The sequence below is a fragment of the Protopterus annectens genome, chromosome 14.part0 (assembly GCF_019279795.1).
Source record: "Protopterus annectens isolate FY-2018-M chromosome 14.part0, PAN1.0, whole genome shotgun sequence".
Taxonomy (NCBI): Eukaryota; Metazoa; Chordata; order Ceratodontiformes; family Protopteridae; genus Protopterus; species Protopterus annectens.
In genome coordinates, this window is record NC_056748.1 from 1,058,509,137 (window position 1) to 1,058,529,204 (window position 20,068).

The window sequence follows — 20,068 nt, forward strand, 5'->3', positions numbered from 1 at the left end:
AAGCCAATGGTTGGAAAAGAAGAGTTTTAGTTTAGTTTTAAATAGTGGGAGTGATGTTTGAGTTATGAGGTCTTGGGGTAGTTGATTCCATATTTTACCAACTGAGTTGGAAAATATAGAGTCATCTGCTGAGTTCTTAGATAGAGAAGTATGAATCAGTATTTTATTAGAGGAGCGCAGGTTCTTCAGATTGTTATAGGGTTTTATGAGGGTGGAGAACATTGGAGTGTTGTCAGGGTGGTAGAGGGCTTTATGGGCAATTGTAAGTTGATTAAATTGTATTAGATTGGGTAATTCAAGCCACCCTAGTCTTTTAAGATTGGAGCAATGATGAGACCTGTATGGAGAGGCTGTAGCAAATCTGGCAATATTGTTATATGATGTAGTTAGTTTATTAAGATTATATTTAGAAAGATTTGTATAAATAGGGGAGGCATATAATAGGGAAGAGATTAAGTGCGTTCTAGCTATTGTAGTTCTGGCTTCTGGAGTAAGGAAAGATTTGATTCTGAGAGAGCATAGTTTTCTGTTTGTTGATTTTATTGTAGAGTCAATGTGTGTGTCAAATTTGAGTTGGTTGTCAATTGTAATGCCTAGAAGTTTGGTGTTATTGTCTGGAGAGATAAGGATTCCATTGTTGGATGTGAGTGAGAAATTAATGGAGGGAGACAAGAGAGTGGGTGTAAAAATCAGGGGTTTGGTTTTCTTTGGGTTAAGGAGGAGACAATGGTTAGAGAACCATTGCTCTATGGTAGTGAAGGTATTTTGTGTGAGAGAATAAAGTTCAGACTGTGTTGGGGCTGAGCAAATGATGGTTGTATCATCTGCATATTGAATGCAAGTTGATAGGGGAGTGGCTAGGTGAAGGTCGTTTATAAAGATAGAAAATAGTAGAGGGCCTAAGATAGAGCCCTGAGGGACTCCTATAGAGGTGGGAAGGAGATCAGAGAGGTGGTTATGCCAGAGTACAGCCTGTTTTCGGTTGTCCAGATAGGATGTGAACCAATTTAAGGCTGTATTGTCAAAAGAGAGGGACCTCAGACGATGGAGGAGAAGTTTGTGGTTGACCATGTCAAAGGCTTTGGATAGGTCAATGAAGAAGGCTGAAGAAGGAATATTATTGTTGCGGTTTTTGTTAATTGAGTCGATAAAGGATAGTAAGGCTGTAGTAGTACTATGGAAAGGATGAAAACCATGTTGGCACTTAGCTAGGAGGTTGTTATTTAGTAGGTGATTTAGTAACTGTTTGTGGATGCATTTCTCCATTATTTTTGCAAGTGGTGATAATAATGCTATGGGGCGAAAGTTGGAGTACTCCTTTGAACAGTGGGATGATATATGAGATTTTCCATAATGAAGGAATTGTACTTTCTTTTAAGGTCCTGTTAATCAGTATAGAGATCGGGTAAGCTATAGCTTTTGCACCAATTTTGAGGAATTCTGCTGGTAATTTGTCAGCCGAGGGGATCGTGGGTTTTAATTTTTGAAGTAAGGATGATATATATGTTGTGGGTATGGGTTTGAGGTGGAATGGGGGGGGAGTGGGGCCCTGGGTTAGTAGTTTGGAGGTATCAGGGCTCTGTTGGTTAGCTAGCTTAAGAATGGCAGAGGTAAAGAAAGTATTAAAGGCATTAGCTGTTTGTAATGGGCACTTGGGGTTTGAATCAATTGGATTAGGTGTGGCAATTTTCCCAGGGGATAACAGTGTATTAATGACGGTCCAAAATTTATGTGGTTGGTGTAGGGATGATTGTTGTAGCTGAGTATAAAAGTTCTTTTTATCTTGTAGGATGGCTTTCTTTGTTAAATTTCTTTGTTCTCTGAAAATGAGGTGATCAGTTGTGTTTTTTGAGGTACGCCATTTAGTCCAGGCTTTGTTCCTACTAAGGATTAGTTTCCTAGTAGTATTTGAAAGCCATTGGGCTGTTTTAGATTTAATTCTTATAGAACGCATTGGAGCATGATGTTCTAGGATTGTCAGAAAAGTATGATTGAAGTGGCTAACAGCTTCGTCTATGGGGAGAGATTTAAGAGATGTGGTGTGGCACAGAGAAAACAATCTGTAAGATGGGGAAAACAGCAGGTAGGTAAGTAAATAGGAATATATGTATAATGTATGTAAAGCGTAAAGTTTAACCTATGAATATGTTCAAGTTTGGAGCATAAGGGAGTAATGGAAGGTCGGTTTGGCAGGGTTCTGAGAGAAAGGAAACAAGTAAAATAGAATAGGGAGAAGATACAGGTACCAATAAAAAAGATATAAGGGTGTGTGTAGTAATAACACAAGAGGGTGCAAAGTAGAAAGAGAAAAGAATACCACCTAGTGGCCTAAGGGAATATGTATCACAGTTATACACGTAGGTGAGGGGTAATGGAGGAAAGGAGAGAGGGAAAAGAGATAGAAGTGTAAATAGTAGTCGAGAGTCTAGAGTAGTTTAGTGGGGGGGGGCAGGGCCTATTGGCTGCTGGCAGTCCTGTGCAGGTAGCTAGACTGGTTCACACAGTTCAGGTGATTTGGGTTAAACATGTAGGAATAACATACTTTCACAGTCTGTCTGGTAGATATCACCGATGCCTGGAGGGTTGGAGCTTAGCAGACAAAAGGATTTGGTCTTCCAGGAGGGTAGAGGCAATAGCATAGGTATTTGCAGGGTCCACTTATTCAAACTATTTCACAGTCTGTCTGGTAGATATCACCGATGCCTGGAGGGTTGGAGCTTAGCAGACAAAAGGATTTGGTCTTCCAGGAGGGTAGAGGCAATAGTATAGGTATTTGCAGGGTCCACTTGTTCAAACTAATCAAGTTTCCGTCAAGCTCCAGGTTCGGGACGCACAGCAGCCAGGCAGGTAGGTGGAAAGTAAAGATGGTCGATGGTTATATGGTCAAGAAAAGAGGTCACACTTAGGAATGGCTGGTGAGTTAGAGTTGTGTTGGTTCCTCTGAGGCTAGGCTTAGTGTTTCACCTCAGGACTACAAAAAAATCCTGGAGGACCACAAGCTAAGTACTAAGGAAAAATTTAACAAACAAACGTTTGCGTCTATAACCATCAGTGGTAACCACTGCTATGTGGCAGTGCATTGTGGTGTGCTACACGCAAACAAGCACAAACATGGTGCTTAAATAAAACAAGAAATAACTCTTTTTAATCAAACTATCCAAAAAGGAAGCTCTCTCTGAACTGTAGTCCAATCACCCTCAATTAGATTTATTTATTCATTTATTTAACATTTGTTTACTGGGAGTGTCCAACTGAGACAAAAAGGCCCTTTTTCGGTGGAGGCCCGGGGAGCAATGCTCCAAATTACATTAAAAAAAAAAGACAGTGTTACCATAGAACAAAATATAAAAATAGGAGGTTGCATAATCAGCAGCAGATACATATTGAACTGAGATGGTGTGAAAGACAAATAGGAAATATAGGCAAAAAATAGACGAGGTTACAGAATAAGTAACAATACATATTGAGTTGAGATGACGCAACAGCAGTAGTACAAAAAATGCAGTAGGATTATAGAGAGACCTTCAAAACACACTCAGAAACATTCCACACACAACACCAAAGACATCACACACAGCAGACAACACACCAGTGTCTCACAAGCACAGCCCATAAGGCAAAACAATAAACTATCACAGCCCACTAGGCATAAAAATAAACCAAACATACTAGTCATTGACAACTCAGTTGTGAGAAACACTGATGTCTCATTTACCAGGCTATACCAGGAGAAGCTCACGGTCAGTTGTCTGTCTGGTGCCAGAATCCACCACATCACGCGTGCGCTTAAGTCTCTTCACAACAAGTATGACTCTGTCATTGTCCATCTTGGTGTGAATGACCTCAGACCTACAGTACCTCCCTGGACTATATGAAGAGAGACACGATTGAGCTCTCAGTGTATGTGTTCCAGGCAGGTATGACCCTAGCCCTAAGCAGCATCCTATCTTCACCAAGAATGATACCACAATACCAACAAAAAATAATTAACTTCAACAATTGGCTTAGTTTCTGGTGTCATTCCAAGGGGGATCCAGTATCTGTCTGCCTGGGATGACATGCTTGACAGGCCTCGATGCTTTGCCAGAGATGGCCTCCACCTGTCACCACTGACATTCCGGATCCTGACCAAGGCTCTTGCCTCCCCCATTGTGCCTTTGTTAGGCAATGTCCCAAAGACAAATCTTCCAACATAAAAGATCTGTCAAAAAGCAAATCGAAGGTCATGCTGCTTAATACTAGGAGCCTTAACCTGAAAATGCACTCCTGGAGGCTCTACTTGCACAGAAAAATGTCTGTGTGATCACAGAAACTTGGTTCAAGGCTGCAAAGAGCACCCCTGCCTTACCAGGCTATATGTCATTCCACACATTCCAACCGCAAAATGAGGTCGGGAAGACTAAGGGTGGTAGAGTCTCTATCTTCATTAAGGACAGGCACACCTCCAGACTGGTTTGTCAGCATGATGCACTGGAACTACTCCAGGTGCAACTGACAGTTGGCAAGACATCCATCCAAGTTATAGCCAGCTATAGACCCCCCCCAATGACTCAGGACATCCACTCCTTTTACCTGGATCTACTTGACTCCATCAAGGTACCCCCTAATGCCCTGATCCTTGGTGACTTCAACTACCCCACCAGAGACTGGGTGAACTATTCCTGCCCTAATGCACTCACTCAGCGATTCCTTGACTTCATCAATTCTAATGCACCAGACCAGCTTGTCTCATCCCAAACAAGGGGATATAACACTCTGGACTTGGTTGTCACTGACATGGATGACCACTGCACCTCTCCCATAGTATGTTCTACCCTGGTGAGATCAGCTCAATGGACTGTCTCATTCGAAGTTTCTATTCCACCCAACCTCCCCAGCCATAATCAAGCAAAAAAACTTCTCAAAAATTGACTACAACCTCCTAAGGGAGGGTATCTGTAGCTTCACACCACCACCCCACTCAGAGGATGTAGACAACTATGTTAATCAGTACACCAATGCAGTATACAAGCACCTGTACAACTGCATGGACGCAGCCATACCCAACAGAACTAAAACCTGCTCTTCAAGGAAACACAAAGCTGTTTGGCAGACATCATCTATCAACAGGCTTTACAACAAAAGGAAGAAACTGTTGTCTAAGGGTAAAAAGGAACAAATTCCAAATTGGAAAAACTATCTCCTTAGCCTGAACAAGCAAATTAGATCACTAGTGAAAACCTCCAAAGCCAACTATGAATCAAAACTAGCCTTCCAAAACGAAGGGAAACCACAAAACCTTTTTTAGTTATGTCAGGAACCTCCATGGCAAAGCCCAGGTTTGTTCTGAATTAGTACTTAACAGTGTCACTTACACTGATCCTGTTGACTTAACCAACCTGCTAGCAGATTGATTCTGTGCAAACTTCACCCTCCAAGGCCCTTTTGACATCCCTGATACTTGTCCTGCACTTCACATCTTAGTAATCAAGTGTTAAAGGCCCTATCCAAGGCAAAGAACACAGCTTCCATGGGACCTGATAGTATCCCAGGCTGTAGTCTGCACCATCTCCAGCAAGAACTGGCTCCACCATTGAGCACCCTGTTCAACCATAACCTATGCACAGGCTTCATTCCAGCAGAGTGGAGAACAGACATTGTCATCCTCTTGCACAAAGATGGTGCCACTACTGACCCTGGAAACTATCGTCCCCATTAGCTTGACAAGTCTTTTCTGTCAAGCCATGGAGCATATTATTATGGAGCTCATAAACAAGGACATAGGCAATCTCCAAGCCCTTGACCCCACCCAATTTGGATTTGTTATGGGCAGATCTTGCCTATTGAACCTGGTTTACTTCATTGAGACTGCCACCAAGGCCCTGTATGAGGGAAAGTCAGTACATACAGCTTACCTTGACTTGGCCAAGGCCTTTGACACAAGTTCTCACTTGGGCATCATCAAAAAGCTAACACAGCTTGGCATAGATCCCTATCTTATCAGGGGTGGGTGGCCAACTGTCTCACCGTCAGGACCCTCAAGGTCAGAATAGGCACCTGCACTTCTGATAGTAGACCTGCCACTAATGGAGTTCCCCAGAGACCTACCCTGGGACCCCTACTGTTTGGCATCTACATCTCAGAGGTCCAGGCAAAGACCCATGGCTGACCAGGTTTGCAGACAACTGTAAGTTGGGTGCTGTCATTAACTCCCCAAATGATGTTAACATACTGCAAGAGGGTCTCACAGAAACTAATACCTGGTGCCAAAGCCATGGCCTCAAGCTAAACACAAAAAAAAAATGTATCATCATACCATTCGGCAAAAACACAGCCCCTACTGATTACCACATCAACAGCAACTCCATAAACACACAACCTGTGGTGAGAGACCTGGGTACTCAGGTTGATAACATTCTCATATTCGACCGTCATGTATCGGCAATGGTCAGAAAAGCCTTTTACGTGGTTCATCTCATAAGTAAAGGAATTTCATCCAGAAAAAGGGAGGATATTACCTCTCTATACTCCTCCCTCATTAGACCAGTAATTGAATATAACACCCCATTTGGTATGTACCTCTACAAACATCTACACCAACAGGAAAGGGCACAGAAATACCTCACAAAGAGAATCCATGGCCTCCAACACATGTCTTATGCGGACAGACTCAAATCACTATCACATAACAATGAACAAGGAAATAATCTTAGGGAGGAGAGATAGAGGATGAAAAAAGGACTAGAAGAAAATAAAACTAAGGGCTCTTCCTGGTGCTGAGCAGGAGCATAGCCAGTTTGTAGACAGATGGGCTTTGAGAAGAATTTTGAATTTGGATGAGTTAGCTGTACCAAGAATGGGGTGGGTAACTGAGTTCCAAATTTTGGAGATGTGGTTTGAGAATAAGGCATCTTCATAGCTATTATTAGCTTTAGTGATTTCTAGAAGAAGTTTGTTGGATGAGAGGAGGGTCCTGTTGTTAATGTAGGGTTTTACTAGGTTTTGAAGGGATGGACATTTGTCTGGCTGGTAGATGATAGAATGATAGATTTTGAGTTGGCTGAGGTGTAATAGATTAGGGAATTCCAACCTGCCTAGTTTAAAAAGTGCTGAGCAATGATATGTTCTGTTTGAGAGGTTGAAGGCAAACCTGACTATTTTGTTGTAGCAGGCTTCCAGTTTATTTATATTTGGTTTCTTTAAGTTTGTGAAACGTGGGGAGGCATAGAACAGTGTGGATAGTAGATGGGTTTTGGCAATGGCAGTTTTGGTGGTGTTGGTGAGGAATGATTTGGCTCTGTAGAATGATCTGAGTTTTATGTGGACTTTTTTGATTGTTAGGGATATGTGCAGGTTGTAACTAAGGGATTTGTCAATGGTAACACCTAGTAGTTTGGTATGGTCTGGTGGCTCAATTTTGGTGGTGTTAGTAGAGTAAATGGTGAATGCAATGGGTGGTTGCACTGTTTTATTACTGGAATATAATAATAATTTGGTCTTATTGGGGTTTAGCATTAGTCAATTGGTGGGAAGGTAGTGTTCAACATCTGTAAAAGCATTTTATGTTTTTTGCAAGAGTCCATGGATTGAGGTGTCTGAGCAGTGTAGAATCGTCTGCATATTATACAATGCCAGCTGATGTGGCCATGGACTTGAGATAATAAAAATTATACAGAGAAGTGGGCCAAGTATGGAACCTTGGGGTACCCCCACTGAGACTGGTAAAAGTGAGGATATATTGTCTAGCCATTTTATGGCTTGTTGTCTATCTGACAAGTAGCTGTAGAACCATGACAGGGTAGAGTGTGGAAAGTTTAAGGAGGCTAGTTGGTATAGTAGTTTTTGGTGTGAGACATTGTCAAATGCTTTTGACATGTCTTGGAAGATTGATGAAACATAAAGGCTGTTATTTCAAGATTGATTTACCATGTTTGTGAAGCTGATTAGGGCTATGCTTGAGTCTGAATCCATGTTGTGTATTCATGTTGAGGAATAGGGAAGAATTTGGGACTGTACACATTTCTTGAGAATTTTGGCAAGGGAAGGAGTATAGCAATGGGTCTGTAGTTTGATAGTATTGCAGTGCCTCCTTTGTGTAGGGGGATGATATGAGATATCTAACAGAGTTTGGGGACATAATGTTCAGAGATGGACCGATTTATTAGTATGGAGACTGGGTAAGAAATGGCTTCAGCTGCTAGTTTCAGGAAAACATTGGAAAGCAGGTTGGCTGCTAGTATTGAAGGTTTAAGTCTATGGGTAAGTTTGTTGATGTAGCTTGTAGGTATGGGTTTAAGGCTAAATGCAACTGGATTGTGAGTAGAGGTGGCAGGTACTGTCCATGGTTTGGTGGCATTTTGGTCAAGTAGGGACAGGATGGAATTAGTGAAGTGGGAGTTGAATTGAGAGGCTATGCTTTCAGTGGAGTGTGGAGTGTTGGTGTTAGGGGTAGAAGAATGTTTTGGATTGAGAAGTTGGTTTATAGAGGCTGAACATTTCTGAGGTTATTTTGATGTTTTTGTTAGGCTAGTAAGTTTTTTTATCTATTTTTATTTGCTTTTTGACTGTGTTTCTTAATTGTTGGTAGTTTTGGAGGTTTGTTTTTTTTTTGTTAGCCAGGTAGTGGGACCATGACCTGTCTCTTTGTTTCATAAGGAGTTTAGTGTGTTATGTTACCCACGGGGTAGGTTTATTTCTTATGCAGATATTCCTGATAAGAACTACTTTATCTAGAATATCTATCAATTTGTTGTTAAAGTATTAAGTTGCATCATCTAATTGGAGGTATTTTAGTGGGGACCAGTTACGTTGTTTCAAGAAGCAGTTAAAAATATCAGTAGAGAAATACTTTGTATTGGAATGTGGTTGTAAGTGATGGGTTTTTTAGAATTTACTTTGTGTCTTAGGAGGTACATGGGTCGGTGATTTCTGAGGGTGTCTGGGAGACACACTGAGTGTTGGCATAAGGAGGGTCTATTATTGACAAGACAGTCATGTGTAGATTTTTTTTTTCTGTGATTGTCAATCCTAGTGGGGGTGTTAATGATTTAGGTAAAGCTAAAAAGGTTAATGTAGTTTGATGCATTTTCAGAGGAACAGGAAGACCAGTATAGGTTCAAATCACCAGTGATGATTGTTTCATAGATAAAGATGGATGATGCCTAATTAAGGAGATTTTTGATTATCATAGAATTTTTGCCTGGGGGGAAATAAACAACAATAATAATAATAATAATAAGCTTGCTATTGTTTAGTTGTAGGCTGGATGCAAGTACTTTAGAGCTATTTGGATTGGAAGATAGCCATCTATTTGTTCTAGGCTGTGTCCTTATAGATAATTGTGATACCACCACTCTGCTTGTTGATTCTGTCTAATCCAAGAATATTATAACCCTAAGTGAGAAGTTCACTGTCTTAATGTGTGGTTTTTAACCAAGTTTCAGTTAGAATGACTATCTCGGGAGTATATAGACTGAAGGTAGGGTGGTGTTGCTCGACTAGGATGCTCCTTAGGTTAATGTTTAAGGTTAGAAGGTCAGAGCTGCTATGGGGTGCTTTATGTAGTTTTGTTGGTAGGAGTTATTATTTGGTAGAATTGGTTGGGAGCCTAACTGTGGGCCAGGGTTGGGGTGTATGTTTACAGACTGAAAGAGTAGAGATAGTTTGCATGGAAATATTTGGGCTAGTTTTGTGATTAACTTTAAATATTTACTGAGTAAATTAGTAGCTGGTTGAGTGTGTTATTATGAAGAGTTCTGTGAAGGAGTAGTTGTAGAGGTCTGGCATTACTAAATTGGTTGGAGGAGTGTTGGTTTCTTGTGTTGTATTGACTAATGTGGGAGAGTTGATAACTGAACTGTGTAACCCATGGAAGAAAGTAATTAGATAGGTAGATATAAGAAAGATGATAGAGACTATGTGAAAAAGTAACATTGTTAATGTTGTGGGGTTGTAGTGAGTTTGAATGTGGGCATGGTGTGAGGTTGAGTGTGACAGAGAAAGTAGTTAACTACTGGTTGCGAGTAGTGAAGTGCTGGATTGGGGAAGATTTATGCAGTATGATACTGGGTTATATGTGGGGAAGAGGAGGTATGTGATTGGCTGTGCCAATGAGAGGATCAAGGAGTGTATAATTGCAATAGAAGTGTGGGGGGGGGGTGAAAATGGGGGAAGGGTGGAGGAGCAGAGTGGGCTCGAGCATAACAAGGGCAAACAGACTAGGTAGAACCAGGTTCCTGGATGAGCAATGTAGAAAAATAAACTATTTCTGCAATGGTAAGTGGCAGAAATGCAGGATTTTCAAATGCACTTTACCCCAAATTGTCAAGCAAATAGGGGTCTCAACTACTTCTGACTGTAATTTGTGATGGGCTGCAAATAATAGAAAATTACAAGAATAAAAAAAGAAAAATACTTAAAAGTGAAGGATGGGCAGAGAGAATGAGGGGGAAATTCTAGTGATAGCTATCCCTACTCATGTGCACGCCTCTTCAATTACAATATTGACTGCAGTGAATTAAGTAAAACTAAAGCAGTAGACTGCAGTTTGTTGATAGCAGTTATATTTTTGAAATAGCAAATGGGACCCAGACAGCACTCTCCTCCCACAAGGGTGCAGAAGGGCATTCACCGATAAGGATGGCTTGAATTTGATGCTCAGAAGTTATAAAACAGACCCAGATACAGCAAATCTGGAACTGGGCTATGCTACAGCTGAACTAGTACAGTATATAGTAAAATGTGGCAAAAAACAGTTCAGACAGCAGAATGCAACTACAAATTAAAAGTGCAATATAAGAGCAAAAACAGGCACTTATAGTTGGTTGGAAGCAAAAGATGCCTCAGAGCTTTCAGTATCTCAGTGAAGAGCTGGTTTTAATGCTCAAGTGATATCAAACAGTCCAGATTCAGCAAGTCTGAATTTGATCAACACTATAAAATGCAGACGTACTAGAAAATCAAAGTGCATACAATCAGAGTCACAACAGAAAAATACAGTTTAAATAAAGAAGCAAATCACCAGCATTTCCCAACTGCGAAGGGTTTAGGCCACACTCTCCTGACACACGAGTCTAGACCTCAACTTCCTAATGTAAAACAACTGGTTTTAGAGACCAAGTGGTTCAGCCAGATCTAAGACATTTTAGAATAACAGACACAACAGGCTTTCAACCAGCAATTTCCAGCTTAGAGATTGTATGCTATCCTCTCCTACCACAAGAATTTAGACCATAAATCTTCCTAAAGTAAAGTAACTTGTTTGGAACCCATGCTTAAACAAGAATAAGAACACTTAGAATAGCAGGCACAATTAGCCTTCAATCAGCAATTCCCAGCTGATGCAGACTATCCTTTCCTGCCACAGGAGTTTAGATCACAAATCTTCCTAATGTAAAATAAGTGGATTGGAACATAAGTGCTAAAACCAGAACAAAGACACTTAGAACAACAGGTACAATAGGCCTCCACCCAGCAATTCCCAGCTCAGAAGGGCAGAGGCTACCCTCTCCTATAACAAGAGTGTAGACCACAAACTTGCTTAATGTAAAATAACTGGCCTGAAGCCCAAAGTCCTTAAACCAAAACTAAGAGGCTTAGAATAACAATTAGAATTTAATTAGGCTACTAACAAGCAGTAATAAATATAGCAAAATAAATGCAATTGAACACTTTTAACAACAAGCAACAAAAGCAAATTAAGGAAATAAAGTAGGAAGAGATACAAATACAGTAAAAAGAGCTGAATAAAGTGTGTTTTTTGTTAAGAAGAAAGGGAGGAAACAGAAGATAATTCAAGGTTAAGAAACTAAGGGGGTGGGCCTTCCCAAATTATCTCACTGTATTCAGTAGAATGAGCTAATGTGATAGGAATTGGAGGCTTGACCAATATCAATTTTATAATAGAGATGGGAACTCAAAAGCCACCACGTTTTAAGAATACAGCAACAGTTGGGTAGGTGGGTAGGAGAAATAAGATGGAGACAGATATCAAATCGGGAAAGTCCACTGGGTCAGAAACCCATTTTCAGTGGAGGCCTGGGGAGAAAAGCTCCATATTAAATTTAGATTACACAGAGTAATAAAATTACAATTTTACAAGGAGAAACATACATAGCATAACTAATTACAACAAATACTAAGGTATTTTATACTGTTGGGAGGAAGACAATATTGGATAATTCCTAGTAACTATATCAGTACAAATGTATATATAGTTTTTTTTTTTTAGAAAAGGAGAGACGGTAAGAGAGTAGAGTAGTTGCAGAAGACGTGAGGCGGAGTTGGATAGGTATGAAGAGAAGTAAGTAGAAGCAGCAGGGCACTAGGAAGGCTTTAAGGTCTATTTATTTGGGGACAGAGGCAGATTTGGATTTTGAGAAAGTGCTTGCTTAGGGTATGTTTGAATATGTTCAGAGAATCAAGAAGTGTGATAGAGGGGGGGTACATCATTCCATAGTTTTGCTATGCCATAAGAATATAAACTCTGTCCAGATCTCTTGTTGGGTTTGGCGACACGAAGAAGTTGTTAGAGGATCTTAAGTCTCTGGAGGGGGTGTAGGTTTGTATGATGTCTGCCAGTGTGGGGCAATTTTCAGGGTGGAATGTTAATTTATGAGCAATAGTGAGTTGGGTGTACTGGAGGTAATGGGGGAAGTCCACCCCATTCAGTGTTTGAATGGCATGGCAGTGGTATGAGACCACAGGTGAATTTGGCTGTTTTGTAGTAGCATGATTGTGATTTATTACTAAGGGATGTGTGAAGATTTGTGAAAATTGGGAGCCATAGAGAAGGGAGGGGAATAGCAGAGAGTTTGCAAGTTTTAGTCTTGTGGGTGAATCTATATATGTCATTTGCCTGTAAAGTCTGCCTAATTTAAAATGAGTTTTTTTATTGCATTGAGTATGTGCTGTTCAAATGAGAGTTTATTATCTATGGTGACATCTAGAAGTTTTGCAGAGGACACAGCCTCTATTTCAGTCATGTTTTAGGAAAAGATTTTAAAATCCTGAGGTACTAGCGTGGATGAGAAGACTAGTAATTTGGATTTTTTAGGGTTCAAAAGTAAGTGTGCATTGTTGAGCAATGTTTCTATTGAAGTGAATGCATTTTGTGTATTTTTTTAAGATTTGGGAAATTGCTAGAAGAGGATATGATAGATGAATCATCCATGTGCTGGATAATTGAGCTGTGAAGGGAGGCTGTATGGAGATTATTTATAAACACATTGAAAAGTAGTGGTCCGAGAATGGAACCTTGGGGAACCCCTGTATTATTAATCAGGTAGCCAGATAGAGTATTTTGCCATCTCACAGATTGATGTCTATTGTCTAGGTAAGTTTTGAATCAGGTAAGGGTGTGGGTGGAGCATTCTACTGTTAATAGTTGTTGTAATAACATGGCATGTGACACTGTGTCGAATGCTTTGGATAGGGTGAGTAAGACCACTGATGTTAAGAGACCAGCATCCATAGCTTTATTCACAGTGTCAGTAAAAGAAAGTAAGACTGTGGTAGTACTGTGAGCTGGTTGAAGGCCATGTTCGGATGGGGCAAGTAGGCTATTATCAGTAAGGTGGTTAAGTAGTTGAGTTTGTACACACTTTTCTGGTATCTTAGATAAAGGTGACAGAATGGAGATTGGAAGGTAATTAGATAAATCATTGGTATTACCACCTTTATGAAGTGGAGTTATGATGGAGATCTTCCAGAGCTGAGGGAGTATTGATTCAGTGATAGATCTGTTAATTAATATGCTAACAGGATAGGCTATGGCCTCAGCGCTGAGTTTAAGGTATTCAGAGGGGAGGTTGTCAGCAGAGAGGGCACGTGGTTTAAATTTAGATAATAGTTTGCATATTAGAGAGGTGGGTACAGGTTTTAAAGAGAATGTGGGAGCCTCTGGGAGGTTGCTACTGTTAATTATGTGAGGAGACTGGTCTGAGGTAGGTTTCACTCAATTGGGATTTGTAGTGTTAATTTTAGAGTTTGGGCTGCTGTTTATAGCTGGTGAAGATTGTTTTACAAGTTTAAGAATGGTCTCAATAAAGTGTGAGTTAAAAATGTGAGCTATATGTTGTGGGTCCTTATCTGGAAAAGGAGAGGGGTTTTGTGGGGTATCTGGATTTAGGAGTGTGCATATGGATTTCCATAATTTTTTTAGGGTTATGTTTATGACTAGAGAGTTGTTGAGAGAAGCAGTTTTTTTTGTCATTTTGATGTGTTTTTTAGCTTTATTTCGGAGTTATTTATAGATAGTTTCATAAGTTTGGTTTTTGTTCTTGTGCCATTCTTTCCAGGCTAAGTCGCTGGAGAGAAGTACATTTTTGGTTGATTTAGTAAGCCATTGAGCTTGGTTACATTTTGTCCATTTGTAGCGAATAGAGAATTTAGAGTATCAAGGAAGACTTTAGAAAAGTAGTTTACAGCTTCTTCTAAAGGTAGAAATTTGAGTGGAGTCCAGTTTAGGGCTTTTAATGAGTCTACTAAAGCAGATTAAGAAAACATTTTAAGTTTCTAAACATGCGGTAAGAATGGGGTTTAGGGATATGAGTGTGAGATCTATAGGTGAAGACAGGTGAGTGATAACATAAGGTGTCAGGGAGGTTGTTAGTATTAGAGTATTTGTGAGGGTCTGAAACTAAGATCCAATCCAAGATGGATCCTTGTTGGTTTTTAGGCTGACAGGTGGGGGTGTTTATAAGCTGTCTATATCTATATAAGTTAATGCTGTTCTCAGGGGAGTTGGAAGATATATTTTGGCAGTTAATATTAGTATCACCAAGAATGCTAGTTTCTTGTGATATGTTATGGGTAGTCCAGGACAGAAAATCTTCCAGAGTAGGGATGTTATGACCAGGGGGAATGTATAGAACTGCTATGTCTATTTGTTTGGATTTGTTTATTTTTAGTGATAAGAGCAGTTCCATATTACTGAAAGTGGGAACAGGTGTGAGTTAGGGTGTTATGGTTAAGGAGCTTTGATAGACTAGAGTCATTCCACCTCTTTTCTTTTGTAATCTATCTTGGTGAAGTATATTATAGTCAGGTGGAAGTGTTTCAGTAGCTAATATATGTGGTTTTAACTGTGTTCCAGTAATGGGTGTGATGTGTGGTGTATGTTGAGAGACCCAGGAGTGAAATTCTGTAATTATATTACAGATACTACGTATACTGATTGTTGTGATAAATAGGTGTTCAGTGTTGGCAGGAGAGTTATAAGTGGGAGAAGGAGTATAAATGACATCAGATGAGTGGGAGGGGGCAGGGTTTAGGATGTATATCACTGCTCTGAGATAATATTAAGAGATGATTTCTAAGGTGTTTAAGGTTGTGGATTGTGGAGGAAAAGTTGGGTGAATTGCTGTAAGATGTATTGATGTTTCTGTAGTTGGGAAGGACTCTGAATTTAGTAAAGAATGCAATGCTGCAATTAAAAAGAGAAGGTGAAATATTGGGGAAGCTAGAGTTATTAGGTTGTAAAATAGCAGTTATGCTTGGAGTTATTGTAGGTAAAGAGGGGTGCATGTTAATGGAAGAAGTAGATTGGGATAGGATCAGAAGAGTAAAGGTGAGATAAAAAAGGAATGGTAGAAATGGTCTGGAGTCTAACATTTTGTAGGTTTGATATGTTATAACTGAGGTAGAGAAGTATATTGTAATTAATTCAGTAGAAGGAGACATAATTGTAAGAACAGAGGTATAGATGTTGGCATTATTCTATGGGTGTGACTATGGTAGGGTTATTCCATGGATGTGACTATGGGAGAGTTAATTGGGTGAGGTCATTAGAGGGACTGGTCTAAGGAAGTATAACTATAATGTATACGGGTGTGGCTGGAAATGGGGGTAGGTTATGGGAGCAGACTGAGCCTGAGCGGAGCAAGGGCGAATGGAGCGGGTTGAGCCAAGAAAGGTAGGAAAATACAAAACAAAAAATATCTGTTGAATTAGAAATTAAGAGGCCAGGACAAAAAGTTTTGGTGCAAGCATACTTTGGTATTATATGAAAAAAAAAAAAGAAGGGTGAGGTTTGTAAGTACTCAGAGGTATATAGTGAGGTATTTATCACTCCTGGTGAAAGGGTGGGGTTAGAGGCACATGGTGAGGTATTTGTCACTCCTGGGAAAGGGTGGGAGTTTCTAGGTATTCAGAGACATACTGTGATGGTCACTCCTGGGGAAAGGGTGGGGCTTTCTAGGTACTCAGAGGCACATGGTGAAGGTCACTCCTGGAGAAAGGGTAGGGTCTGTAGGTACTCAGAAACACATGGTCAGGATCAGTGTCACTGGTAGAGACCAGGAAAACCACCCCACCTTTGGTGTAGGGTGAGAGCCAAGGCTGCTTGGAGGGGATGTCCCTTTCAGAAGTGACGGTATCTCATCCACAGGCAGACCATTACATGTGCTGTCCCTTCCCTGCCCTTCTAAGTGCCTCTTTGTTCATATACAGTTAGGGTTGAGCTCATGGCTAAAACAGTATGGGACATCAGCCTATTCACCAAAAAATAAATAGAAATAAATTAATCTGCAAACTAGTGCTGTCTTATAGAATTCACTTGTTCTAATTGCAGTCCATAGCTTCTGCAGAGAAGATAATGTGGTACACTGATAAGTTCATGACTAAATTTACTGCCATGTCTGGTATCTGTTTGACATGTACTTTAACTATTTCTCTTACCTTTTCCTATAAATTACTATTCTTCTCATAGTGCCTCAATAGTGTAGTGGTTAGAGCATACGCTTTGCAAGCAGCTATTCCCGGTTCAATCCCCATTGTGACCTATTCATATTTGGGGTGAGGAGGTTGGTATAGCGGTGAGGAGGTTGGTATAATGGTTAAGGTATTTTGCTTATAGACAGAGGGTGCAGGGTTTGATTCTCATATGAGATAATTGACTAGGTTTAAAATGGCCCAGAAGGGCAGTTAGCCTAGTATGCAGCTATGAACTTATGCAGCTATCACTAAGTATTGGACTTACCCCTCCCTAAGAAGAATAGAATGATGTATGTGTTTGGATATCTGGAGGGAGAGCTAAGGTTATTGGCTATAGCATTTATCCTTCTGTGTCCTTTCTTAACATTTGCTTTTTTTAGACAAAAATATGCTGTGTTAGGATTTATGAGCTTGTAACAAAGTGTGGTCTGTTCCTTCTGTCAAGATGTATCTCATTTCTGCCACATATCACAGTTTCATAAGCAATGCTCACAGAGCCCTGTCTTCTATGCAGTAAACCAGTCTAAGTTGTAGAAGTAACACACACATCTAGCCACTTGTTACAGTAGCACTCTACTCCGCTGTGCTATAGCTGCAAGCATGGGAATGTCATTTAAATGTAAACCTGCACTGAATGGTTTGTCAGTCCCAAAAATGATAAAAACTACAGGGAGTTAAGACTGTAGCTAATGCTGAACTCTAGTACTGCATAACTTCAAGAATGTGTTACATTTCAGTCAAATACATTGGAGAGGTATTGTTCAATAGAATGAATTGTTTAGGGAAAAAATTCGGTATCAGGCATATCTAAGTCAGTACCTTTTAGAAAAAGACTCCAAGTTAGACCCATAATAAAGGACAGGATTATTCCCCCATGGAAGAGATGCTGTACCAATATAATAAGCAAATGCCTGCAAAATGGAAAAAAAATAAACAGGAAAGACTATCCTGCTGTATTTTATGAAATAATTAATACCCATAATGAGTTTCTGCATGGAAGGCAGCTGAAAGACATTGAAAATACAGACTCAGCAACTCTTCTGTTTCCTCTTACACAGCAACGTAAAAGCTCCACACAGAGATTTCCTTTCATAGACTCAAATATCACAGAGGAATGCAGTTTTTTTTGTTTATGCACTTGTCTAGGTGAGAAAAGAGCTCACTCTTTCTGTTTGCATTGGGTTTTGCTATGCAGTTTGGTATTATCTATGACTAAAATAAGTGTAACATGTTTAGATCTGAAGTAGACAAGAAAATACATTTTGTCAAAACATTTTTGTAGGCTGTTTGGTGGTAAAAATGTTGGATTCATCATTAAAAAATAACATATACTGTCATGTTTGATGACACTTCTGTAAGGCATAAATGTGACGAAGCAGGAGGAAAACAAATATTAAGCACAGGTGCAAATGAATGATACTTTTAGGTTCTGCCTGTGGTATGCAGCATATTTCTATTGTTCTTAGATACAAATTACACTAATTTGGCAATTAGCACAAAGGATTAATATTATGACCTATTAAAGTTCTGAACCCTGTAATCCAAGGTTTGATTCTCCAAATGTGCATTTGCCTACTGAGTGACTCTGAGCAAAAAAATTACACAGATACCTCTTAAAAGGAATGCTTTGTGTTCAGTGGGCTTTCCCAGTTACAAGTAAATAAATAAATAGCTGATAGTAAAGAAACAGTTGACTGCTGGACTGCTTTCCATAATAAGTGTTGTATATCTGTTCTTTGGATATGATCCCATATAATTGTGATCACAGTTTTTCTCATTAGAGGTAATATATAATTACCTACCATAGCATGGTAAGTCCAATCTATATCCAAATGGGATAGGTTATTTTGAGTACAAAAAAGGAAACTGGCTAGGTTTAAACTGAACTGCAGGGGCAGCTATCCTTTTATTTACCTATGCACCCATGAGAGGTAAAGGGGCATGCACCCAGAAAGATGCTGCTAAACAGATGAGGCTGTGCATCCACAGAAATCATAGGCACTTTTAAAATCCATGAGAAAAAAAATGACCTCAGCTTTACTGGTCTGGCCTTCCTCCAGAGAAGAGGTTCAGTCTGAGAGATGTCACAGCATTCACTTGCCTTGTATTTCCTTTGATCATATGAAATCATAAAAAGGCCTTAAGCACCTGTACCATACTTAATTTTTAATATAGTTATGCTAAGCATGTGGTGACATAAGACCATTTGAGAATCTCTATTTTCAGCCATCAGCCTTCAGTACGTATGTATTATTTGCTTGTGGTGGTAGTATTTTCGAATATAAATCCTTTGTACTGACCCAACATCCACACTTCTTAAAAGAAATGAATGATTGCAGGGAAGCTAGATGTTTACTCACTTTGTTTGTCTAGTGCTGTCCAGTAAAGATAAAATAAGAGATATTTATGCATTTGACTAATGAGACAGTTAAAGATTCTACCATTAGTATTTTTTTTAATCTCTTCTTACTTTTAAGTAAAATCAAATTTTTGATTCTGACATCACGTTATTTATTAGAGCCAAGGTGGGAGTCAGGAGTCAGGTTACATTTAGTTACAGAAGTAGCGTTGTAATAAGCATCAGACATGGATTATACTCTAATGTGGATTTAGGAACGTTTGGTTTACTTTGATTACAATGGCATGGAAGAAGTATTTGTGCACAGAAATTATAAAACAATGATTATATGTTAACATACGAAATAATAACCATTGAAATAATATTTGACAAATTATATTTCCCCAATATTGCTGCGGTGGTGGTGCTGCGGTAGCGTTGTCGCCTCACAGTAAGAGGTTGTCATGTTCGATTCTCAGCTAAAGTGTCGTCTGTGTGGAGACATGGGTGAATGGGCGTACCTTCGTTGAAGGTTGTGCATCAGGCTTGGCAAGTCAGTACGTAAAAAAATCTACTGCCAATCATTAGCGGACCGGAGTTCCGGTGTGGCGACCCCTAACCGGGAAAAGCATAAGGAGAATTTTTATCATAATTCTACTTGACAGGAATTTTAGTGGCTAATTCTGGATATAATGTAGGCCATTTTACAGTATTTAGAAGGTAATAAAGGAAATTATTACATTTTTATAGCCTTCTTCTTTGTGTATTTTACACTACATATATATACAGTCCTGTCCTCTACAGTAATTGTTTATTTAACATTGTATTTTGAACACTGACAAATACTGTTGTGTGGTACAGACACATTTTAACAGACAGCAAGTTAAAATATAAGACATTGGTCTTCACCAGTTAAGATCAATAAATGTTCTTGGTCAATGGAAGAATACTTACATGGTCTGTGAAATTACCAAGTTGTATTGATTGCGCATATTATATACACATCGTGCTGTATATGGACATATTTGCTTTCTACAA

General features: G+C 39.6%; 1 protein-coding gene across 1 annotated transcript in view; it reads left to right on the forward strand.

Annotated features, from left to right (window-relative positions):
• Positions 1 to 20,068, forward strand: part of NRG3 (neuregulin 3) — a 1,575,924-nt gene that overhangs the window by 1,423,797 nt on the left and 132,059 nt on the right. The gene's annotated exons all lie outside the window — the stretch shown is intronic.